The sequence below is a fragment of the Cibotium barometz genome, chromosome 9 (genome assembly GCF_041138505.1).
Source record: "Cibotium barometz isolate CiBa-2024 chromosome 9, ASM4113850v1, whole genome shotgun sequence".
In the NCBI taxonomy this organism is placed as follows: domain Eukaryota; kingdom Viridiplantae; phylum Streptophyta; class Polypodiopsida; order Cyatheales; family Cibotiaceae; genus Cibotium; species Cibotium barometz.
The window spans coordinates 51488362-51509503 of record NC_141054.1 but is presented as its reverse complement, the minus strand read 5'-3'; the positions used below and the strand labels follow the sequence as shown (position 1 = coordinate 51509503).

The following is a 21142-nucleotide window of genomic DNA, read 5'->3' as shown; positions in this document are numbered from 1 at the left end:
TTGACTACTCATATGAGGTTCTTTCATATGAGGATTGTGATCTTTATGAAACTGTTTCATATGATATATTGTGATCTTTATGATGCTATTTCATATGATGTATTGTGACAACTCATATGGTATATATAACGCTATTTCATATGATGATTGTGATCTTTATGAGTCTGTTTCATATGATGTATTAATAACTCATATCGTATATATGCTTGTGCATGATGTTGATGATTGTGAGCAACCTACATGGGATGTGATACATGACACTATTGTTCGTGATGGTAGCTACCTACATGTGGATCACCTTGAGGATGTTGTTTTGGAGCACCATTTGGACAAATTTGTGGATCATGGACATAGGGATGATGTCTATGCCAATCATGAGGATATAGTCCCTAGCCATGATGATGTTGGTATGGATAGCTTTCATGTTCGTTGATGATGCCTTATACACACATGTTAGAGATGTTCTATGCATTAGTGATGTGTATGGTGATTCATCGAGCACTTGGGATGTTGATATATGTTATGTTCATTCCATACAAGATGAAAGTTCAAGTTAGAGACATCTAGGGAGAGTATCATGAGGAGAAGGATGTCTATGATGATGCGAATGATGGTAGCCTTAATGATGAGGATATTCACTATGAGGATGCATGCTCTATGTTTTGTGGTGGGGATTCTCATGTGTACATTACACATGCTGCTCAGGATGAGGATGTGAATTACATTGGCAACAGTGAGAGCATGTGGATTTTGAGGATGCATATGGATGCCGACATGTTTCTATGGTATATGGGGCCAGGGCATTCACTTTCAGATGTGTGACATGTCACTTGAGATGCTTGGTACACGACTATGTAGCATGCCATGGCAACATATTTACACCATAGTGTGGTATGGGCATTATTTAGGTTTCATATGTTATAGGAGCCTTTGGTATTTTAACCTTGAATGATGGACTTTTTTTGTCACATGTGATGTTAGATTTATGTTTTGGTTGGAAGGATGGGCTGATATGTTTTCCCTTCAACCCTTGTATATGTGGCATCCATATTGCATGAGATGTAAGTCAATGTGGTAATTCCTTTTGATCCAAGAGGGCATAGTTCTTGATGTTTTGTTCCCCTGGCCCACATGGGTTGTATTACTTGTATTATGAGGTTTGTTCCCTAGGCTTTCCATTTGATCCAGGAGGCCATAGTTCTTGATGTTTTATTCCCTCGCCCACATGGGTTGTATTACTTGTATTACTTTGTTTTGAGGATGAAACCATTTGGGTGGGGATGGTTTGTAATGTAGGGGCCATGGACATGTGTAAATAATGGGCCAAGGGCTTAATGGACGTGGGCCTAAGTGTGGGCATGGGCATGGGCACTAATAGGTGCGTGTGAAAAAGGGATGAGGTATATGAGTGAATTGTAAAGCCCTAAATAGAATGAATCCAATACTAATCAAGAATTATAGTTTTCATGCTTATTGCTCATGAAGGTTTGGCTATGGTGGTACTCCCATTAAGTGCAAACATGTGGTATTCCATGCAATGAGTACAATCCTTTATCTCTCCTTTATCTTTTGTTGCACATTACCTTGTGTTTTGGTAGAAATGGTTACAACACTGAAGTAGTTAGACATGAATGGTGGTACTCCCATTGAGTGTAAACATGAATGGTGGTACTCCCATTGAGTGTAAACATGTATTACTCCATACCATGAGTACAATCCTTTTTCTCTCCTTTATCGTCTCTTGCACATTACCTTGTCTTTTGGTAGAAATGGTTACAAGACTGAAGTAGTTAGACATGAACGGTGAACTATCAACAACCAATCAATGGTTACAAGACTGAAGTAGCTAGACATGAATGGTGAACTATTAACCAACCAATGATCATGGCCATTCGTTAATGATGGCCGTTTGTTAAAGACAACAGTCCATGTCACCTTGTTGGTGCTAATATTGCTCCTTAAAGATAATTACAGCTTGTCCCTCTCTCTTATCAAAGAATCCTAGAGGGGAGCAAACCAACCAATCCACCAAAGGTAACATATATGTGTAATGGGCTTCAAAATGGTGCTTCTTACATGTACAAGTGCTTACAAGTTTGGGAGAAGTTTTGTGATGGGCAAGCAATGGGCCACCACCGGCTAGATTGTTTGTCTAAGTAAGAGAGCAAATGGTGAACATGGGAATTCAATTTCATAATTTTATTGACTCGACTAAGGTCGTCCACTTTCTAAAAATTTCATCACCTAAGGTCGTCCACTCTCGCCATTAATTAATTGATGGAAAACAAAATTTGGCGCCCATATTAGACAAATCTTAATAAACATTTTTCAAGATTTGTAATAAATAGCTAGAACAAACACACACACACATATACATACATACATATGCACATTCATATACACACATGCATACATATGTAAGCTCATATACACATATATATACACACATATGCATACATATGTACACATACATAAGTAAGTTCATATACACATATATATACATATACATACATAGAATATGTACACCTTTAAAAATATCCTTGTTTTAGGTGGGCATTGAAAAATAAGTACAATTTTTAAATTAAATTTGTCTCGTTTTAATTAACTTATGGCCCATGGATTCTCACGCCTACTCCCATTGTCTTGGAGTTACGTTCTCCAAGATTTTTTTATTCAAGATGGAAATAGAAATTGAATCAATTTTTCAAATAATGGAAATCTAGTGACTTTAGATAGTGCTCTTTTTTCTGATGTAGGCATGAGAGCAGGTATGCTACACTTCCGTGCCTGTTTTACTCTCTCCTTCTCAACAGCCATCTCTGAAGTTCGAGTTGTGTCGCATCTCAACAACCGTCCTGTTGCTTCTCAGCAGCTTACAGATCCCAACCTTTTCAGGGAATGCATCTGAGATGCCCAGAATCCTGTTTTTATGTGCAATTCTAGAAATTAAAGTTTCTGCACAGAGAGCTGAAACTCAGAAACCCTAACTCCGCGGACAAGTCCATCTCTGAATCCCTAGCCAGCTGCAACTGAGAAGCGCTAAAATTAATGCCGATAGATGTAGAAAGTTTACCTTATGATCTGAAGCTAGCTTCAGCTTTGTTGATAGGTGCAAAAACCCTAGCTTTGACAGGAAGATCATTTCAGAAACCCTGACTTTTGCAGAGTCTTCGGAGATACGTGCAAGAATCCTAGCTTTGATAGGAGAATCTGCTCAGAATAAGTTTTGCCGAATCGGGTGTATGTTGCTGTCCTTCTCTACAGTGACTAGAGTTTCCTGTAAGAGATTTTGGAGCATGCGGGACGGCCAGGGTTGCCTGCTTCCTGTGCTGCGGTCCCACGGTCTTCTGGAAGAAGACCAATCTTTAATGGTCCAATGGTTGCTGCTCCAGATCTGCAGGGCAGAGGTTGCTCATGGTGTAAAATCAAGCAACCGTGCCAAAGAGAGGAGGAAAAAGCTGCGGCGAAAGCCTAAGGCCAGGAAGCTTGTCACCAAAGCATTGAATGTCAGCGTGGTCCTACAGGAGGGTGCAGGCGTTATCGCTTCCCTTCAGGAGGATGAAGGCACGGCAGGTGAGATTGTGGCGATACAGGAGGGTGGAGTCACAGCGGGTGGAACGGTGGCCGTTCGGCGCAGCGCAGTTGAAATCTCTGCCCTACCTGAGCGCAGCTCTATTCAAGATCAGGAAAGCGCTGGAAAAACTGATGAAGTCCCCAGTGATGAAGAGGCTGCAGACACATCTTACCTGCCAGGCCTTGATGATTCGGTGGCCCTCAGATGTCTCGCTTTCTTACCTCGGACTCAGCACTGGAAACTGGCCATGCTTTCTCGCAGGCATCGAGACCTTGTCCGTGACGCCTTGTTTCTGAAGCTTTGTCATCAGGATCGCATTGTTGAGCAGCGGATCTGCATCTACACAAGTGGCAATAATGGGTGGACTGCCTTTGATCCCAAGCAGAACACATGGAGAAATTTGCCCCATGCAAACGTAGACCCTAATTTTGATCTCTCAGACAAAGAATCTCTGTCTGCGGGCACTCACTTACTGTGGCTTGGCCGGGAAGTTTTTGATTTTGCTTGCTACAAGTATGATTTGGTGTCAAACAGCTGGGAAAGAGGCCCTCCCATGGTAAATTCTCGTTGCCTCTTTGCCTCTGCTAGTTGTGGCGAGTTTGCCTTTGTTGCTGGGGGCTTCAGTGTAGGTGGGATGCAGTTCAATGTTCTGAACTCTGCAGAGAGATATAATTCATTGAAGGGCATATGGGAAGCCTTACCTCACATGTCCACCCCTAGGCACAAGTGCTCTGGATTTTTCATGGACGGGAAGTTCTATGTCATTGGAGGGAAAACCAGGAACCATGAGCCACTCACTAGTGGAGAGGAGTATGATCCTGAGAAGAATGTTTGGAGAACCATAGAGAATATGTATTCTGCTCCAGCTTCGACACCCTCATTTGAGCCTTCCCCCCCTCTGGTGGCAGTTGCAGGCAATCAGCTCTATGCCATTGAGAGCTCCAGCAATCTTCTCAAAGTTTATGAGAAGCACAGGAACACATGGACGGTTCTAGGCCCTGTGCCAGTTAGGGCTGATTTCTGCAATGGGTGGGGTTTGGCATTCAAAGCTTTGGGTGATCAGCTCTTTGTGATCGGTGGACACAGGACATTAACTCAGGAGCACGAAGGTGTTGCTGTATTTTCTTGGCGGCCTCAGCCTGGTGCTTCGGCTCCAGAATGGCAGCTTGTCAACTCAAGAGTTACTGGAACTGGGAACTTTCTGTTCAACTGTGCTGTTATGGCTTGCTGATATGCAACCTTGACCCTTTGCATATGTTGTCAAAGGGCTTAGACAGAGTTTGCCTCTCCGTCCATGTTGTTTGTCTACGATGGATACTGTCACACTTTTCATTGGGGTTCCCGAAGATGTGAAGGTGGCTCCTTTATCTGAGGGCATCCTCCTTTGACATGGATGGGAGCCCTATTTGTTGTTGCCCAAAGGCCATACAGGTCTGTGTTTGGAACATCCCCTGTTGTCACATAAAATGTTTAGTTGAATATCTTGCGAACTCCACCAAATGCTCCAGTTCATTTTCCTGAAGGTAGTGACTTATCTAGATAGGTTTTTATGCAAGATAATTTCTAGCATCGTGTGGTCTTTTCTTGGCTAGATTTTTACCATAAATTATTGTCATTTTGACCGTTCTGGGTAATTCTGTCATTATTTTTCAAGGTGATTATTTGAATAGGCTTGGATTAAATTAAAGGTGTACAGTCACGCCATTTGGTTTTTAAGTTTTTGTCTAGAACACAAGTTCAATGAATGGTAGGTGATTATTTGTAAGGAAGTAGCTGAAGCCGGACTTCTTGTGAGAGCGTGTACCTTGACTTCCGGCAGTGAATGTGCTAGAAGGAAAGTGACTCTTAAAGAGCTTGTATGGGATAGTATGTTTTGTTTATAGTGATGAAGTGCTTCATTTGGCTTGGTAAGTCTGGTGCTCTAACTATGGTTTGAACAGATTCTCCATAAGAGAGATTTCTTAAAGAAAATTTTGATTCACGTTCCCTTGATTATTGTAATAGTTTTTGCCTATCTGATGGATAAGGATGTGACATCTGGTTTTTTGTATGTATGGTCTTGTCTTGAACTGACACTTGCTAAAGTAGTGCCAGAAAGTGTCATGGAAGAAATGTAATTGTCAAACTTAATATAAAATCGGACAATTAGACCACACGATAATTGATTACATGCACACATGACAAGTCGAAGTCCCCCCTCGCAGCCCCTACCCCACCCATGCAGAAAACCCCGTATCAGAGTGTATGCTTTATTTGATATGAGAATGATGGTACAAACTGCAAATATATGATTCCCTTACTGTGATCTTGTGTGTTCTTCGGTTGGTTTCAGTCAAAAGTGGTCGCCTGAGTTCGGTCTGGTGAAGGAGGCTGCATTTTGCTTTACTGTTCCAGGCTGCATTTTGCTTTTTATAGGCCTCTGTACCCCATTGTTTCTGGTCTGCTACCTTCTGTTTGATCTCGTGTCCTCGGCAGTGCCTGCTGCTGGTCTTCACCTCATTTTGGCACCCTGCTGGCTTTGCACAACTCCTCATTGGCGTGCAATTAGTCTATACTGTGCAAACCTTGACAAAATATCAAGGTCACTCAATGATCCTGTCCCATTGACGGTCTTTCTACCCTGTTCTGCATGTGGCTACCCTGTACGTGTCCTCATGAAGCCATGAGGTGAACACATCTGAGGATTGATGCATGTTAAAAAATAAATAAAAAATTTTAAGACAAGGAAGGGTACTGCAATGACATGCCAACACTTTCCACTATGGGAGTGGGTAGTTTCGAACCATGAACTTCCTTTCAGGAGGCAAGGGCGCTACCACTGTGATAAACCTGAATACTGTTTTTTCATGTGTGATGTGGGGCCATGAATCAAGAATCATCCTCTAATGCTTCGTTCCCCTGCTTCTACTAAAACCTTATAATTTTCACCTCCTACGTCTTTTGGAGGCTGTTTCACAGTTAGGGAAAAAACAGGGGAAACACCATGACAAAAAGAAAGATGTAAAATAAGAGAGGGGGCTGTACCATGGGGCTCATGCGTTTGTCAAGGTTATATGATGGTTTTATACCATGGGACCCAAGGTTGGTTTTATGAGTCATATGATGGTTGTGTACCATGGGACTCATATTACAGTTTCACACTTGGGACTCAGCCTTGGGTTATTTTTGCCTATATGGTTAGTGTAACTAGGGCCCAAGGCTAAGTACCAGCAATGAGAATGGGAGATTGTCTGGTGCGATGTGTACGTGTGCATATGCATGGTTTGATGTGTGTGTGTGTGCACTGAGTTTAATGTAAGCTGATTTGACAATGCTTGCTTGGCATGTACATATGTGCCTGAGGAACCAGGAATGCCCGGAACTAATCAACCATAGGGATGTGGTGTGAAACTGTTTGCATACATGCTTTTGGCTTGGTTGGAGGCAAAACTCCTTTGTAAATTAATGGTGTTTTTAAATGGTCAAAGAGTCTACATTTATAAGGTTTATTTGCACATTTATTAATATCCAAGGGGGCACCTTATTCTAAAAGGCCGCCCAAAACATTAATGAATGCATGTGGGGTCTGGACCTTAGTACATTAAGTTTTAACGTCTTTATAAGCCAATTTTAGAAGACTCATGTCCTTTTGGGGCTAATACTTGCTCATATCTCTTATTCACGTTTTTCTATGCATGAGAATATGTTGCCCTAATTATTTGGAAGAAGGCAACATGTTTAGCTTGTTTTGGGCTCGCTTAGCCTTTTTTCGCATCTGCAGTAGTCAACCGCATCTCTGCACTTCGCCGTACCTGCTATACCTCTAATTGTACAATCCGTACCGCACTGCCCATTAGCCCACACTTGTCCGTACCAATCTGCAACATGCCCGTACAGCTCTGCCGTACCATAATGTGCCCGTTGTGTACCTGCTAGACAACACCTTTGCTCTACTTTGAAGACATCTGAAGCTGTGAAACTTCTTGGACAACTGAAGATATGCAGACACAACAGAATCTGCTTGACTTGAGGACTCACGGCCACAGTTTGGTAAAGGTTAGTAAGTGTATGCATAGCTCTTTTTTGGAACTCTTGGGTAGAAACCGTTTGTAGAGTCCTTGGTTAGGAGCTTAAGGATCTTGAAAGGACCAGATGTACGAGAGATCAGAGCAAAACCACAACATGAAATATGTGAGTGAATATATATATATATAATAGTGAGTGCAAATATGTACAAGAGCCCTCTGATATGAGGTGACTCAGAGAAGAAAGACCAGTGTAGAAGCAGAGATGATGTTGGAGCTGAAGCACGATCGGTGAAGCTAAGTAGAGAGTGGGCTGCCGTCCCGATGTTATGATGTAGCAGAGAGTGGGCTGCTGTCCCGATGGTGAGATCTGAGGCAAAAACGCTGATATGCACTATGTATAGCAGAGGGGGCTGCTGTCCCATGGACTGTAAAAGGTAGATGATATGCTGATGTAAGCACTGATGTGAGCGCTAATGTAAGGCTGAAGATAAACGTTGATGTAAGCGCTGATGACAAGCTGATGTAAACGCTGATGTCAGCCCAGATGTAAGCACTGATATAAGCCTGATGTCACCATTTGGTCCATCTCCATTTCTGGAGCCACTTCTATGGGACTAACACTCCATAGAGCGGCCAGATTTGTGCCATGTTCACATGGGTCCAGGCCAGTGTCCCATGTGAAAGGGCCAGTCTTTTGGTGTCACATGGACGGGAGCCAGATTAGTGCCACCCGTGTGTGACCAGTGCTGTGTCACATGGATAGGAACCAGTTTCGTGCCACCCGTGTGTCACTTGCTTCGTGCTGTATGAACGAGATCCTGTTGGTGCCACTCGTGTATGGCCAGGATGGTGTCTTATCTATGGGACTGTCACTCCATAGGAAGACTAGGACATATTTTTATATTTATGTCGCGTCAGCTTTGTGCCCGACAGCAACTTTTTGTACAAGTTTCATGAAAGGGAGATTTCGTCCATTACATGTGCGCATGCATTTATGCCTGCATGTATAAATTTGTTTTTGCATGACTTGTTTGCGTGTGTTTGCCTGTTATGTCGTGCCAGTACACTGGTCGAGGACGCCCCCAGTGTACCGTGGAGTGCTGTTGTGAACAGGTGGTAAGTATTACCATTTTTTCCTTTTTTAAAATGTAAAATTTATAAGTTATGGCCAACTTTAATATTTATAAGCCCATGTGTTTACACACATTTAAATTAGGGGCTGGACATTATCACATTAGGGTGCCCATGAGCATTTTAAATACCCTTTTAATATTGTGTACCCTTTTAAAAACTTTGGGATAAGCTTTTGCAAGAAAAATTTAGTAATTCTTCACACGTGGGAGAGGTTGGTTGCTTTTCTCTTCATCGCCTGTTATTCTCCCCCATGCTCTCCATCGCCTGTCTCTCGAAAGGCTGAATTTCTGCATTTCTCTTCATCGCTTGCTTCCCATGGATTGTACTTGCTGCTGAAAACCCAAACGTACTGAAAATCTGATTGTACTTGCTGCCACGTGGACTGTACCTGATTTGTACTTACTGGATTGTACCTGATTTGTACCTACCGGACTGAACCTGATTGTACCTGTTGGATTGTAGTCTGTACCTGCATGTACTTGCTGCTGAATTCCACATGTGTGCTGAATTTGGACTGTACTTGCTGAAACTTGATTGTACTTGCTGTTGAATTTCACACGTGCTGAATTTGGATTGTACTGGTTGAATTTCACACGTGCTGAATTTGGATTGTACTGGTTGAATTTGGACTGTAATTGCTGAATAGTACTTGCTGCACCAGATTGTACTTGTTGTACGAGGAAGTTCTTCCTGGTGTGGTAAGTATTTTTCCCTATGTGGTGGTGCTAATCGCGTCCTCAAAGCCTCTGAGAGCCAGTGAAGGTTAGACTCACCAGGGAATTTGGGAGCAAAGCTCATTGGGGAGAACCAGGCCATGTTTCCTCCGCGGTGTACTCTTGGCTTGCGTTAGTACGGGCGTGCCTGTTAGTGCACGGTCCCGGAAGACCAGTGAAAGAAAGGTGTGCACCCAATGAAGGTGGGAATGAGCCCGTGATTTGAGGCTACTCTGACTAACACATCTTCATCGACTTGAACCAGTTTGTTTGAGTTGTTTTCACTCCCTGGTGGAGAAATGTGGTCTATCAAGCCCGTGACACTTGTACTTATAAATACTCTAAGAAATACAAAATGTATTGAGGGGGGGGCCGGCTCTTTCTGGCCCCAGCGGTGGTGTCATATGTATTTTGGTATTTCTAGTATTTATGTTGCTGATGTTGTTTCCATTGTTAACTTCAATTAAGTTAAGTGTTCTAAATATGTGTATATTATCTTCCGATCTGTAGGCCTCCTGTAGGGAGCGGTCACATTAGTATCAGAGCTCGGTCGTCTCTCTTTTTCAAGAGGAGATACGGAGTTTTGAGATCGGAAGCAAGTACGAACACTTGACTCAATGGAAAGCCAGGGCAACGCATTGGAAGTGCCGAATTCGAGGGGCCAATCAAGTGCTTCACGGGATTCCGATGCATTGCATGGAAGGCATAAGCCTCTGGAGAGAGTCTGTGACAATGCATTGATAGGACAGCCATCACGTGGTAAAGAGCCCATGCATGAGGAAGAGCCCAATGCATTGAGGGCTAAGTTGGAGCACGTGAAGAGGCTCTAAAAAGAGCAAGAGCTGAAATTCTTGCATGAAGATCCCCATGTACAAAGTGTCATAGAAGCGAAGAAAGTTGATGCTATGGTGGACATGACTTTTGAGTCTATGGCTCGAGAAGTGGACAAGAAGCCAAGGGAGTTGGCACTCTCTTATCTTATCTGAAAGGGTGACCTTAAAGAAGGAGAGGATGGACAGAAAGAAGGAGAGGATGGACAGCTTATGTTCAAGAATCCACCCCGTTTGAAGCATGGAGACCTAGCCTCTCAAAGGTTGAGATCATATTTGCATAAAGAAGAAGTATCGGTCACTTCTCGCCATGCATCTACTCCTCATGGCACAGGAGGAAACATATTCATGCATGCCGAAGGCCATATGGATTCCAGTATGTACATCATGGGAACAATGGTCGGCATGCAAGCTAAAAGACCTTACCTATTGAGTTGTCTCGTGGCGAGACAAGGCATCTTTCAATGAGGTCACATGCAGTGGGGCCACAAGAACCAAAGACCCATGTCACTTTGCTTAGTGAAACACCTAAGATTGCCCATGAAGCTCATGCAGAGAGAGCTGTCCCGTTGGACAAGGGCAAGAGAAAGAGGCAAGAACTTGAGCCTCATGCCAAAAAGTTCAAGGAGTTCAAGGTAGGGGACAAGTCAGTGAAGTTTAATGCCTATCATGGGGAGTTTGATGTCTCTAAGGTGCTTGCTTTTGTGGCTCAGTTTGATATTGCATTTAGTGAAGAGGACTTCACGGAGAAGTCCAAGATCCGTCTTGCAAGCATGTTTTTGAAGGGGACAGCTGCCCATTGGTGGATCACTGAAAAGACAACCAAAGACCCCATATGCACTTGGAAAGAGTTCAAGGATAGATTTTATGCCCAATTTTTGCCTCCAAATGCAGAGCATACACTTACCCAAAAGTGGGATAGACTTGACCAAAAGGATAATGAGAGTGTGCAACAGTATGTGAGCAAATTTTGGAAAGTTTTACTCGAGGTTACTCTTTTCATGCAACTTTCCGAAGAAGAGAAGAAAAGAAAGTTTCATTCCGGGTTGCAACCAGCCTACCGTTCGGGCATCGAATTGCACCCAAAACACACTTTACAGCAGCTTAATAGTGTTTGCTCTTGCTACGGAGCAATTGGTGCTCAAAATCAAGCAAGATCAAGGTGGTTCCAAGGGCAAAGAGAAGGCTGTCCCAAACCTGCAAAAAGGTGGACAGCCACCTAAAAAGAGCTTTCGAGAAGCCCATAAGGGAGGTAAAGCTGAAAATACCTCATCCAAGGATAATGGGTCAAAGAAGAACAAATTTGGCTTTACTCCCGAGCAAAGGGAGCAATATGCAAAGAAGAGGAAATGCTTTTCTTGTGGAAGTAAAGAGCATATGTTTAGGCAATGTCCCAACTGCAAACAAAAGCATGAGGACAAGCAACCCAAGGTAAATGTGCATGCCGTTACCGATGTGCAGGGAAACACGAAGCATGATGGTAAAGAGAGGATGGTATGTAAAGCATGGGGCCAAATCAAAGATCAGCTGCTTTATTTATGTTTGATGATTGTGCAATAGATAACTGTATCTCTACCGAGATGGCAGCCACCTTGGGCATTGAGGTTGAGGATATGGGGTCTCAAATTGAAGCAAAAGCTGCCTTTGTTGGTAAAGATGTCATGTGCATGAATATGCCATGGACATTCTCATAGATTATCTAGAAGAGGCGGTCAGAAAAAGAGATTAAAGACTAGGACATGGAGCAGTGTGTGAAGTGGGGACTTGGAGATGACCTGAAGATGCTGTCGGCTGTGTACAGGAGTTGTTGGCTGAACCAAAGAAGGACACAGGAGCTGTCGGCGGCTGAGGCGGCTGCAGGCGCATCTTCATGTTGGGATTTAGTATCCAGTCGGCCAGCCGACTGCTCGTCGGCCAGTTCCCCAAGGAATCCAAAGGCCTATAAATAGGCAAAGAGGCTACTCATTGTAATCATTCATTCCTTTATGGAGTGGATCCTTAGGGTCCAAGTAGGGACCAGATTTTGGGTGTTTATCACCTTTTGTATGAGAGAAAGGTTTGGTTCAGCCAAGCTCCTTACTTTTTTGTTCTCCCGTGCTTCTTGTACAAAAGAAAGATGGGTCATTCCGCATGTGTGTGGATTATAGAGCTCTAAATAAGCTCACCATCAAGAACAGATTTTCAATCCCGCGCATTGATGACATTTTGGATAAGCTTGATGGCTCGGTTTGTTTTAGCCGTATTGATTTGAAGAGTGGTTATCACCAGATATGAGTGGTGCCAAAGGATGTCCACAAAACTGCATTCAGGACAATTTTTGGATTGTATGAGTTTTTGGTGATGCCTTTTGGTCTCACCAATGCCTCAACCACATTCAATCGTATGATGAATAGGATATTCTGACCCCATCGAAAATTCACAGGTGTATTCTTTGATGACATGTAACATGCGGAAGCTCTGGGGGTCTTCTTTCAGCCCTAAACACTCTTGGAAACATGCTGATGCAAAACGCAGATATGAAGAGAGAGTAGAGAGAGAGAGAGATATGCTGGAAATTCAATATATTCATATAGTACAAAAAGGTACTCCTAATCTACAGCCCTTGGCTGCCTTCATAAAAGGTGGGAAAACACCCAAAAACTGTCCTATTTCTGGACCCATTCCCTAGAGGAATGAATGATCTAACCAATGAGCAAACATGCCTATTTATAGGCTGGATATGACCAACAAATCTGGCCGACTGCTGGTCGGCCAGCTCTATGGACTTCAATAATTCAATTGTTGCAGCCGACTGGGTATAACACATGTATAATCTGGCCGACAGCACCCTTAGTCCGCCAATCAATCAAATCCCTGCAAAAATAGCAGCACATGCTCCAAAATCCCTGGTTCTAATGCTTTTTTCTGGCTGCCTCTTCTGGATTAGCCCTGAGAATTGTCCATGGCATTTTTCATGCACATGACACGACATCTTGGTTTTCTCCACCAAGAATGAGTAAGAGCATAGGACTCATTTGGCTATAGTGTTTGAAGAGTTGCGGAAGCATAAACTCTTCATTAATGCCAAGAAAAGTGAGTTCTTTCTCTCAGAGAGACACTATTTGGGCCACATTGTATCCAAGGATGGTGTAAGAATGGATCCTGCCAAGATTGAAACCATTCGGAATTGGCCAGAGTTGCAAAATGTACATGAGGTACATAGCTTTCTGGGGTTATGTTTATATTACAGGCGCTTTATAAGGCATTTTTTTATGATTGCTATGCCTTTACATGATCTCACGAAGAAGAAAGCCACTTTTAAATGGACCTCAAAGGAGCAAGATGCCTTTTTGCAACTCAAGAATGCTATTATATGTGGACCCGTCTTGATTGTTCCCGACTTGCAAAAGCCATTCACGGTGGAATGTGATGCATGTGGGAATTGTATAGGGGCTGTCCTAAATCAAGATGGTCATGCAGTTGCATATGAGAACCGTCGATTACATGATGCCGAGCTTCATATGGACATCTATGAAAAAGAGCTCTTGGCTGTAATTCATACCTTAAAGATATGGAAACATTATCTTCTTGGGGTTGAATTTGTAGTCAAGACAGATCATCAAAGCTTGAGATATTTTCTATCTCAAACAAAGCTTTTGGAGAAGCCAAACTTTCTTTCCATGTTTCATTTTCAGATTGTACATACACTAGGAAAGAAGAATGTAGTGGCAGATGCATTGTCCAGGAGGCCTTATGTGGCTGCAGTTTTAGTGGCCTCTCATGGGGACTTATCTGCCATGCGAGATTTGTATCATTTGGATGCTGATTTTTGCCATATATGGACTGATTTGATGGTTGGTCACTCACATGCCTCTTATGTGATCAAAGAGGGTTATCTTATGAAGGATAACTGCTTATGTGTAGTGAAGGATATGCGTCCAAAGGTTATGGAGGAATGTCACGCTCCACCTTATGCTGGTCATAGAGGTATTATGCCTACTACACTTCATTGGGGATAGAGATCCTAGAACTACGAGCCTCTTTTGGAGGGCTTTATTTGATAACATGGGCACTAAGCTTGAGTTTTCATCAGCTTATCACCCCCAAATGGATGGCCAAAGTGAAGCTGCAAATTCAGCCGTGTTGGATTTGTTGAAGTGTTATGTGGTAGATCAAAAGACTGCGTGGGAGAAGTGTCTTCCACTTGTAGAGTTTTCTTACAACAACACAGTTCATGCCTCCATGGGAAAGGTCCTGTTTGAGATTATTTATGGCAGAGTGGTCTTGCCATCCATCCTTCGTACTAAGGATGGGATTTTTGCAGCTGATGAGTATGTGCGTGACTTGGATGTAGCCTTTGCTCAGGTGCGGACAGCCATTGCAAGGTCACAAGACAAGCATAAGAGGGTTGCTGACAAGCATAGAAGGGACATGCAAGTCAAGGAAGGTGATTGGGTATTGTTGAAATTTGAGAAAGCTAGGCTTCGAAAGAGGCCAGGACGAGAGGGATCATATCCAAACCTTTCTACTCGATATTATGGATTCTTCAAAGTGGTTGACAAGATCAATGAAGTGTCCTTCAGGCTTGCTTTACCTAGCCATTGGAAGATTCACAATGTCTTTCATGTGAGTCTTTTGTGGAAGTATGTGGGGCCAGATCCAGAGGAGCCTGTCACAGAAGATCCGCCAGAAGTTGATGAGCTTGAGGAGATCCTTCAGCCAGAGCAGATTGTATTTCACAAGGAGAGAAAGATACCACATGGGAAGCTTTCTAGGAGATACCTTGTGAAATTTAAAAATTATTTGCCAATTGATGCAAAGTGGTTAGACGAGGATTATTTTGTTGACTACCTTAGCTTTTGCAGGCATATCTTGAGGCTTTTCAGTTGAGGACAACTGTTTAGAAGCCGGGGGGATGTCACCATTTGGTCCATCTCCATTTCTTGAGCTACTTCTATGGGACTGTCACTCCATAGAGCGGCCAGATTTGTGCCATGTTCACATGGGGCCAGGCCAATGTTCCATGTGAAAGGGCCAGTCTTTTGGTGTCACATGGACGGAGCCAGATTAGTGCCACCCGTGTGTGACCAGTGTTGCGTCACATGGACGGAAACCAGTTTCGTGCCACCCGTGTGTGACTTGCTTCGTGCTGTATGGATGGGAGCCTGTTGGTGCCACCCGTGTATGGCCAGGATGGTGTCTTACCTATGGGATTGTCACTCCATAGAAAGACCAGGATATATTTTTATATTTCTGTCACGCCAGTTTTGTGCCCGACAGGAACTTCTTGTACAAGTTTTATGAAAGGGAGATTTCGTCCATTACATGTGCACATGCATTTATGCTTGCATGCATAAATTTGTTTTTGCATGACTTGTTTGCATGTGTTTGCCTGTTATGTTGTGCCAGTACACTGGTCGGGGACGCCCCCAGTGTACCGTGGAGTGCTGTTTGCTGACTCGTTGGTGTGGTGTGTGAACAGGTGGTAAGTATTACCATTTTTTCCTTTTTTAAAATGTAAAATTTATAAGTTATGGCCAACTTTAATATTTATAAGCCCATGTGTTCACACACATTTAAATTAGGGGCTGGACATTATCACATTAGGGTGCCCATGAGCATTTTAAATACCCTTTTAATATTGTGTACCCTTTTAAAACTTTGGGATAAGCTTTTGCATGAAAAAAATAGTAATTCTTTACACGTGGGGGGAGGTTGGCTGATTTTCTCTTCATTGCCTGCCTCTGAGAAGGCTGAATTTCTGCATTTCTCTTCATCGCCTGGTTCCCATGGATTGTACCTGCTGTTGAAAACCCACACGTGTGCTGAAAGTCTGATTGTACTTGCTGCCACGTGGGCTGTACCTGATTTGTACCTGTTGGACTGTATCTGATTTGTACCTGTTGGACTGAACCTGATTGTACTTGCTGGACTGTACCTGCATGTACCTGTTGTTGAATTGCACACGTGTGCTGAATCTGGACTGTACCTGCTGAAACTTGATTGTACTTGCTGTTGAATCTCACACGTGTGTTGAATTTGGATTGTATTCAGTCTTGTACATATTTTGCTCCCTCACTTATGAGACTAACATTGTCTCTTGCTTGGGACTGTTTTGATTCAGTATATTCAGCATAATTTGCTCCATATCTCTCTCTCTCTCTCTTGCACTCTCTGTTTAGCACATTCTAGTGCCACTCTACTTCCGCTCTGGGCACTCTTTCATGGTATCATCGCTCCCGGTTCAGCAACCTTTCTGCTGCCCCAGATTCAGCCTTGTTTTCAGCACCTACTCTTCTGCGTTTTCTTCCAGATTCATAGCTTTTGCTGCTGCGTTTTCTGGACAGCACCCTGCTGGTCACTTTTCCTTCAGATTGGCTTCACCAATTCAGCCATCTTGCTCTTGTTGATCAGCGTTTCATTGCCCACTTGGAGATTGGACTGCAGGCGGCCTGTTTTCTAAAGGACAGCACTTGTTCACTGCTGTGTTTTCCTCTCCAGTGGCCCTTTCCCTGTGTAGAGGGGGCTTGTGGTGTTGCAGGCTTTGGTGGCACTCTTGGTACCTGTGAAGCACACTTCTTCTTCAGAGATTGTGCGTTTTCTTGAGGAGAGCCCAAGCTACTGTCTTTGTTGTTGCCTTTCCCTCTTGCATGTTGGGGTAAAGGCATTATGCCCACCCTTATAGTGTGTACAAGCCCATAAGTTATAGTACATAGTACACTTAGTACTTTTAATGTACTAAGTGCACTATGTGTACTAGTGCAATATACATGTGTGATAGGGGAGTCACACACTCAATCTTGATGAGTTGACTTATCCCCACAACTCTCTCTCTCTCTCTCTCCCTTGTTTCTCTGTGTATGTCTCACACACATGAACTCTAACCCTAACTCTTCCATTCAACTGGTATCAGAGCTATGGTCATTCCCTCCCTCTTGATAGCATCTCAGGCTGCATTTCAGGCTGTGGAGCAGGTGCTTACAGATAGCATCTTCGGCCAGCATAGAACAGTGAAGCTAGACGGCTGGCTTTCAAGCGTTGGGTGGCGCACCAGGAAGGGGGCGAACCTTCAACAAGAACGCCTTTACGCACTCTTCACAGCCACGCGTCGGCGCCTGGCCACAATAGAGCGTTGCAGGCAGCAACGCGCTGGGCGTTAGACGGCGTAAAACCACCGGGCGGATAAGCGCATGCGTGGTGCAGGCTGGCGAGCCTTAGCCACAAGGCGGCGTCAACAAACGAACACGTGTCCCCGCGAAGGCGATCTTGAGCGACTGGTGGCGTTGGGCGTTCAACTGGCTACTAGGCGGATAGGCGAAGGCAGCAGCAGGCGTAATCACTATCGCTGGACGTAGGCAGCAGAGGTCGCACTGTACTTGGTACTTTGCTGCCCAGCAGCTGGGCGTAGGCAGCCAGCAGCGTGGGCTGCTCAGCTGTTGCCCAGCAGCAGCCACGTTGCCCAACCAGGCAGCGCAGAGGACTGCCCAGCCATCCGTACAACTGTAGCAGCAACAGCATCATCGTGCAGCACCAAATTCATCAACCCTTTTTTCTGCAACAAAAAAAAATCAGAAATTACAAGGTATTTTGCTTCAATTTTTCTTGGGATTTGCAATTGAGCAGGTACAATCATCAATTGAGCAGGTACAGGTGCCAAATTGCTCAATTTTTGAGCAAAATTGGCAAAATTGGGTGACATTGGTCACAATCAGGATCAATTTGCAGGAAATTGGACGTCGAAATTTGGGGCTTTTGATGTATTTGTGCAATTAAGCATTCATACATGCTGTATGATGTGAGAAATCGCACATTCGGGCAAAATTGCAGTGCAAATCAAGGGGCTTTTGTGCCGATTAAGTTGATTGTATTTTGGTATTTCCAGTATTTATGTTGCTGATGTTGTTTCCATTGTTAACTTCAATTAAGTTAAGTGTTCTAAATATGTGTATATTGTCTTCCGATCTGTAGGCCTCCTATAGGGAGCGGTCACACTTGATGTGAAACGCTCATGTAAGCCTGATGATTGGCAGATGTAAGCTTGATGTAAGGCGGCCTGTACCAACAGATGTAAACGCTGATGATGGCAGAAGTAAAACGTTGATGACAGCAGATGTACAACGCTGATGATAGCAGAGAGGGCTGTTGTCCCACGGTGGCCTGTAGCAGAGAGTGGGCTGTTGTCCCGGGTAGTGGCCATATGACAAATGCGGAGGTGCTATCCTGTCAGGCGGAGATGGTGGTGTAGAGCCCGACAAAAGCAGCAGCAGTAGAGAGTGGTACCAGATATGAGCAATGAAGTGGTACACCCATGATGAATGATAGGCAAGGCTATATATACTAAGGGGGGGTGCTGGTCGGTCAGCCTAAAAGGTGTAGGTCAGCAGCCAAGACAAAAACCCCAAAATAAAACATACAAATACCCAAAAAAATCCCTTTTTAGGGCTAGGAAAAATACTGTTTTCTCACACCCCCTCTCAGGCCAAAAAGGGGACCATGAGAGAAGATGATGGATGCCAGGGTCCCACAATGGTAGAAGGAATGTATCCCCCCCTGGAAACAAAATCTGATGAAGTCAGAGAGGGCAATCGTGATGGCAAAGGTGGTGTAGATGAGTGGATGTACATTGGTTGATCGTCTCCCAAAGTAAGATCTTGAACGGGACTCTTCATTGAGTACGAGAGATCAGAGCAAAACCACACAGCATGAAATACGTGAGTGAATATATATATAATAGTGAGTGCAAATATGTACAAAAGAGCCCTCTAATATGAAGTGACTCTGAGAAGAAAGACTAGTGCAGAAGTAGAGATGATGTCGGTTGTTTACTACAAAGGAATCCCAATCTATGTGCATCAACCTCTTCGTATGGAGGAGCCAGGAAATCAAACTGCGAGCTTCTCTTATTGCTCGACTTAAAATCCGTTTGTGGATGGCCTGACAGTAGTTTCAGGTGGATGGCCTGACTTAAAATCCGTTTGTGGATGGCCTGACAGTAGTTTCTCAGCATTATTCAGGTGAGTCAATGCATTTATTTTGTGAAAAAGGATGACATGTCATGGTCTATATGATTTATTGATTTTTTTAATTGAAAACCAATGTTCTTTTGTTTTGTGCAAAAAATTCACTACATGAGTAAAATGTCAATCGGGCTAACTGTAACTGCAGGGTGGAGTTGGTCCCTCACGATCTCTCTGCCCGCTAACCCCTGTATACGATGAGACAATATTCATGGGTGAAGAGTGTGAAAGGTGCGACGAGACCTTGTGGTCACCTGCGGAGAGGCGAGAATAGGAATTCCTCAGGACAAAAGATCTTGTGTGTTAGAGAATGGGTGAACTATTCCCCCCCACTCGTGGGAGCAATCCTCTCTCGTAGGGGAGGAGGGAATATGCTGTGAGCTATACCCCACTTGTGAGGAGTCTGCATCAGGATCAGTGAGAGAGGCATAAGGGGATGCTCCACATCTTTTTTTTGAGGGGGGCAGGGGGGGGGTGCGGGGGGGGGGTGGTGGTTCTGGGGCATCTGCTGTCCCTAACCATCACCAACACTGGGCTGTTGGGGTGTGAGAGCAGCCGGAGGCGGGGTGGAAGATGAAGACATCTGACGTCCACCCCATCTCCTGACGCGCCTCTTGCTTCTAGGGCAGTCCCTCGCAATGTGGCCCTGTTGTTGAGGCATTGGTCCAGTTTCCCAGTAATCTCCATCCTCTAGCTGAAATGTGAACCATCTGGTCTCTACAACATAATGTGGTCATCTGAAATGGATGGATCAGAGACAAGGACAAAAACTGTGGACACCCCATCAGCGCTTGCAGGCAGATGGAGGTAGTCCTGGGTGTTGCATGCGCGGAAGCCTTCTTCTGTGATCCAGCCCTAAGCTTGATTATGGAACACCTGTAGATGCTTCATGAAATGATTAGACAGAGAAGAGAGAGATGGCTGTTGGTATTCAGTGCATTACTATGTTACAAGAAGATGTACGACTTTGCAACTTCACGAGGCCTTTGGCCTGCTGAAAAGATGGCTGATGCACTTCTACTAACTAAATGATTACTTAATCCCAAAGGAGGGAAGAGATGATTATCTGCAATGATGTCTGATGCTTATATAGGCCCGTGGGGGGCTGGTCAGCCACTGTTGCTGTTGTTGGCCTGTATAAATATCCACGACTGCATATATGCATGCGTTTGTCTTCACACGTGTGGAAAATCCTGTCGAGTGCTTCCTGTATTGCTGCCGACTCTAAATGATTGTCATATGGTGCCTATGTTAATCCTAAATGCTGCCTAAACCAGGAAATCTGCTGAATATGCTGAGATTATGCCATGGCATGGGTGTGCACGTGACATGTCCTTTTGCTAGACTTGATGACGGTTGGATACTTTGTCATCCTTCCTTCCTCCCTGGACTATTGACTTTGACTTACTCCTTTGACTGCGAGACTTTGACACTTTGACTGAACACCATCCACTTCTAAACTCCACTTCAAGTCTTGATGAAGAACTGAGCATGTGTTCCACTGCTGTCCCCATGCCTTCTATCCCTTTCCCTTAACACAGTGGCGGGTCACCTACCGGAACTCATCATGCTTGTTGCTAGGCCTTTGGAACTGATTTGAGATCTAATTGATGTACTGGTTTTGAGTATATACTCCTAGAGAATACTTTCCTCTAGCTTTGCCTGTTGTAGACCACTCCATCTGCTACCTTGGCTGCATTCTCCTAATGGAACAACTGTAAGAGTTGCCCAAGGGCCTATATAAGCATCAGACATCATTGTAAATAATCATCTCTTCCCTCCTTTGGGATTAGGTCATCATTTAGTTAGTAGAAGTGCGTTAGCCACCTTTTGGGCAGGCCAAAGGCCTCATGAAGTTGTGTACTTAATACCAACAGCCATCTCTCTC

General features: G+C 44.0%; 1 long non-coding RNA gene and 1 pseudogene across 2 annotated transcripts in view; both read left to right on the top strand.

The window, feature by feature from the left end:
• The first annotated feature begins 2737 nt into the window (after nucleotides 1–2737).
• LOC147635686 (F-box/kelch-repeat protein At5g60570 pseudogene) lies at nucleotides 2738–5197 on the top strand (annotated as a pseudogene). The gene has a single exon (XR_015266695.1). The product of XR_015266695.1 is annotated as an F-box/kelch-repeat protein At5g60570 pseudogene (transcript).
• Nucleotides 4870–21142, top strand: part of LOC147635685 (uncharacterized) — a 34576-nt gene continuing 18303 nt past the window's right edge. The window contains exon 1 of the long non-coding RNA XR_015266696.1: nucleotides 4870–5005. This is a non-coding gene — a long non-coding RNA (uncharacterized LOC147635685). The remainder of the gene's footprint in view (nucleotides 5006–21142) is intronic.